Source organism: Bison bison, unplaced genomic scaffold (genome assembly GCF_000754665.1).
Source record: "Bison bison bison isolate TAMUID 2011002044 unplaced genomic scaffold, Bison_UMD1.0 scf7180017864305, whole genome shotgun sequence".
Lineage (NCBI taxonomy): Eukaryota > Metazoa > Chordata > Mammalia > Artiodactyla > Bovidae > Bison > Bison bison.
This window is the reverse complement of record NW_011494877.1, coordinates 2,400,826-2,406,171: the sequence shown is the minus strand read 5'-3', so window position 1 is coordinate 2,406,171 and position 5,346 is coordinate 2,400,826.

Here is a 5,346-nt window from a genome sequence, read left to right as displayed (position 1 = left end):
ACACACACCTTTTTTTTTTTTTGGCTTGCAGTTCTAATTTGGCCAAGGTTGAGATCTCAGTCAAAGTTGATTGTGTGTTTCAAGGGCATTGAAGGGGTTAACTTCAAGCTTTTCTCTAGGCAGGCCTTTAAGAAGCTAGTTTTCTTTAACTGCATATGCAAAAAGAATTGGCTTTGCAGTTTCCAAGAAAAAAAAATTTTTAATTTTAACCAGATTTCTCCAAAGTCTAAAGAATATCATGGCCATCCTGTGTCAAAAAGTCATATCTCCTTTCTGCAGTCATAGCTTTATAGCTAAAATATAGACCAAATAGTGCTCAAATTGACTCTGATATCAGGTGATATCAGCTGATAAAATCTTGGATTGTCCCTCTATTGGGAAGTGAGGTCTTTGTCCCATCAGAAGAATCTGAAGGGTTAAGGGAGTTTGCAGGAGTGGGGAAAGCTTGGTCCTTCTCTACCCTGAGAAACAGGAATAGTTAGAAGGGAATTCTTTAGGATGTTCAGGAGTGGGGAAAGCTTGGTTCTCTCCACACCCATGAGATAAGCACAGTTAGAACATACTTTAGAATGTTAGGAGAGTTTTTAATCCTTCAGGTTTTTGAATATAGGAGAAAAACCTGGACCAAAGGGAACCTCAGAATCCTTTCCTAGAGGTCTTGCAGATATGAAAGGTCAAGTAGGGGTCATCTAGAAAATCTGATTGGGAGAAGGCAATGGTAACCCACTCCAGTACTCTTGCCTGGAAAATCCCATGGATGGAGGAGCCTGGTAGGCTGCAGTCCATGGGGTCTCAAAGAATCGGACATGACTGAGCGATGCACTTTCACTTTCATTCATTGGAGAAGGAAATGGCAACCTACTCCAGTATTTTTGCCTGGAGAATCCCAGGGGTGGAGGAGCCTGGTGGGCTGCCATCTATGGGGTCGCACAGAGTCGGACACAACTGAAGCAACTCAGCAGCAGCAGTAGCAGCAGCAGGAAATCTGATGGAGAGAGTCAGAGGTAGACAGGAGGTAAGGAAGCAACAGAAAGACACATGAGGCATGAGTCCCTGAAATCTGGATTCTGACTGAGGGCCATGAAGGACTGAATGTAAGGAAGCTCTGAGTCCTTTCCTTGCTTTTGGCAAAAGCTAGGAAAAGGAGTACGTTAAGGCTGTATATTGTCACCCTGTTTATTTAACTTCTATGCAGAGTACATCATGAGAAACGCTGGACTGGAAGAAACACAAGCTGGAATCAAGATTGCTGGGAGAAATATCAATAACCTCAGATATGCAGATGACCCCACCCTTATGGCAGAAAGTGAAGAGGAACTCAAAAGCCTCTTGATGAAAGTGAAAGTGGAGAGTGAAAAAGTTGGCTTAAAGCTCAACATTCAGAAAATGAAGATCATGGCATCTGGTCCCATCACTTCATGGGAAATAAATGGGGAAATAGTGGAAACAGTGTCAGACTTTATTTTTGGGGGCTCCAAAATCACTGCAGATGGTGACTGCAGCCATGAAATTAAAAGACGCTTACTCTTTGGAAGGAAAGTTATGACCAACCTAGATAGCATATTGAAAAGCAGAGACGTTACTTTGCCAACAAAGGTCCGTCTAGTCAAGGCTACAGTTTTTCCAATGGTCATGTATGGATGGGAGTGTTGGACTGTGAAGAAGGCTGAGTGCCGAAGAGTTGATGCTTTTGAACTGTGGTGTTGGAGAAAACTCTTGAGAGTCCCTTGGACTGCCAGGAGATGCAACCAGTCCATTCTAAAGGAGATCAGCCCTGGGATTTCTTTGGAGGGAATGATGCTAAAGCTGAAGCTCCAGTATTTTGGCCACCTCATGCGAAGTGTTGACTCATTGGAAAAGACTCTGATGCTGGGAGGGATTGGGGGAAAGAGGAGAAGGGGACGACAGAGGATGAGATGGCTGGATGGCATCACTGACTCGATGGACATGAGTCTGAGTGAACTCCGGGAGTTGGTGATGGACAGGGAGGCCTGGCGTGCTGCGATTCATGGGGTCACAAAGAGTCAGACGCGACTGAGTGACTGATTTGATCTGAGTGTGCCATTCAGAGGCCATTTTTGGGGGGGGGTCCCCTAGTTTGTACCGAGGCCAGGCCTTTTACAAGGTAAAAACTTTCCTGTTTCTGAGAATGTAGCCAAGGGGTGAGTCTGAGAGAGGCTCCCAGTACATACTAGAACCCACTCTTAGCCTACCTGCCGTAGAATGGGGGTAGTGAGAGTCACCAGCTGACAGAAAGGCCTCCCTTTGTCCCAGTGATCTCTCCGTGCCACTAATGGCATAAAAATGGCTGACCACCCCAACAGTCATGTCCGACAGTGAGAGGTGACCCCTGAGAACCGTGCAGCTAAGGCAGCATGTGACCCGGGCAGAGAAAGAGATTCCCGGGAGCAGCAGGGTGACTCACTGTTTGGAGATTCCCTAAAACATGGAAGGCACTCTTGGGATGGCTCAGAGGCAACACCTAGGCTCCTGTAAATCAATCTGGACTGAAAGGGAAAGAAGGGAAAGTGACAGGGAAGAAGGCTGAGGAATCTGCCTTACAAGCCTACTGGGGAGGCAGTGGCCAGGGGACAATGGTCTCTGTTTTGCTTCAGCCATTATGTGCCTGACACGATGGAAATTGTCTTGCTGGGGTGGATGCCCTTGTGGCCTGATTCGTTCCATCTCCCCCTTATCCTCACATGGGAGTCTTCACGTGGCAGGTGTTAAATGGCTTTTAAGTGCCTGACCCATGCCCACACAATATTGGTTGACTTAATCCTCAGTTGGAAAGAAGACAAAGGAGAGACCCTCACCTGTTTGAGCAGCAGCTACTGGGGCACAGTGAGCAGTGAAGCCTTTGGAAGATACCAAAGGATAACCCTGGCCAGAGTTCCTCAGTTTCTCCCACAGCACTTGCCTGTTTGCAGAAGGTTCCTTTGAGAAAGAAGAAATGAGGAGGTGGGGAAGACAACCCAAGTCCCCATATGGGCCACCAAAATTGTCATTGTCCTGGCATGGGTAGGAAAAGAATTTCCAGACATGAGACAAAATGAGAGGGAAATAAAGTTTATTAGAGTGGGAGACACTATTAGAAAAGCTGGCCAGCTCAAGGGAGAAGTGACGTTGAACAGGGGTCCTCAGTCCACTTTTATACCCAGGGTACAAGGAGTGGGGTAGGGGTCTTGTGGGTCATTTGCTGATTGGATGAAGCACATATACTCGGTGGGGGGAAGAATAAGGCAAATACCTTCTCCCTATGGGTTAGGAGGGAGACAGGTTACGCTGCTCAGGAGGACCTGAAATCCATTAATAGTTACAACATAGGGGAGGGAAGGACAATAAGGGTCGAGTTTTTCTGTTCCTGCATTCCAAGATCCTCCTTGGTTGTATCTGCTCTTTCAATCTTGAGTCACCACAGTTCCCACTCTGGCTACCAATTGCATTGAGACTGTTTTCCTCTAGGGAGAAGGACTATCACTTATTGACCACTTGCTATTAGACTAGCTTGTTCTTTCTTGTGTATTGCCTCAACCTTCACATCTTTTTGGAGGTGGACACAATGGTCCTTTACAGATGGGGAAACTGAGGCTCAGAGAAGTGAAGAAATTGAGAGAACTCAACCATAGAAATGAGAGTGTGACAAATTGCATCAGATAATTAAGGATATGATTTTGTTCAGGCTATTGCAACAAGGACAACATTCATTAATGAAGAGCATCTCATAAAAAGGAAGAGAACCTGGGTTTTGTAGAGCAGATAAATAAGAAAGTAATCTACATGTCTTATGGGAGTCAGGAGAAAGGATGGAAATGGATCTTGAAGTATACAAAGGAAGGATGAGGGGGCAGGTTTCTTTTTTGTTTGGTTGCTTGGTTTTGGAGTTTGGGCTTTTGGCATTCATTTTTATCTTATTTTATTGAAATATAGTTGATTTACAGTGCTGTGTTATTTTCCGATGTACAGCAAAGTGATTCAGTTATACACACACACATATGCAAAACTGAATTTGTTTTCAATTTCTCTTCCATTATAGGCTATCACAAGGTATTGGATATAGTTTCCTGTGCTACACAGTAGGACCTTGTTTATTTTATATATAGTAGTGTAGGGATTTCTTAACTATTGCAACTTTCTGACAGCACAAGTTTCAGAAAATAATTCAACATTGTCAGAACCCTTTTTCCCAGACAAGCATCATTCATGGCTGAACAACTCAGAGGTAATATAAACCTCTTGAGAGGGAAAAGTAGGATCTAAGAAACAGTCTCCCAGGTGTTGCAGGAAGGTAGTTGTTAGAGAAAACACTGACTGAAACCGCCCACCCCGACCAGCCACCACAGTAACCATTTGCATGCGTTATTTTATGACAAGAGGTCCTGGTAAGGAACATGGAACTAACAAGCCACCAGCAATGATTAATAGAAGAACCTGGGAAAGGTCAAAAGGAGGTATGAATTCATTTCCAAGTGTTAGACAAGAATCAACTCTCAAGGTCCCTCTTCCTGCAATACAGGGATTCTTGTTAATGCTATTCTTGTAAAACCAGTTGAACCATCTGTTGAGAAGTGGTAGCAAAGATCAGTCATTTTAGGGTACTGGAGATCATGCATCTTGAAAGAGGGATGCCTAAAGTTAAAAAGGTAAATATTAGCATTGAGTGTTCTATTAAGGTAAAGAGCCAGAAGCTGAGTTCTGAGGGCAGCTAGTCCAACGGACTCCGAGAGGTTGGAGAAGGTTGTTCGGCAGTACTCTATTTCTTAAAATTCTCCAGTCTGGATGTTGCTGTTCTTGGTGATGTTGTCCACTATCTTGATTACATCTTGTAAAAGAGCACCTGTGACCTGAATGTTTCACTGCACTTGCTTAGTGATCCAAACACAGCTTGTCCATGGAGAATTCTGCTGTAGTGGTCAGCCCTTGGAAGTTTATGGCAAGTTGTTGGGCTTCAGCTTGCAGGGCCTTTTCAGATCTTGGGAAATAGGACCAGCTACAAGGCAATCTAGTATCCTAATATGGATCTAGGCAGTCAGGCTTCAGTTCTAGAAGTTACTAGATTTAAAGTAAAGAAATAAAGTTGCAACAAAGTTAAAATTTTTTTAAATACTGAAAATATGACTAATACTACACTGTTGTTATCTAATATAAGGCAATGAAGAACCAGGAATCTGATAAATAGAAATATATTACAGACAGCAAGGGCACCAAAAAATCTCTAGGAATTTCCTCTATGACATACAATTTAAAATATTTGTATTAATAACATCACCAATACAAATTTACCTAGGGAAGGCTAAGCATCTCTTCTGATTTGACAACTTTTTGCTTTTCATTAATAGTAACATA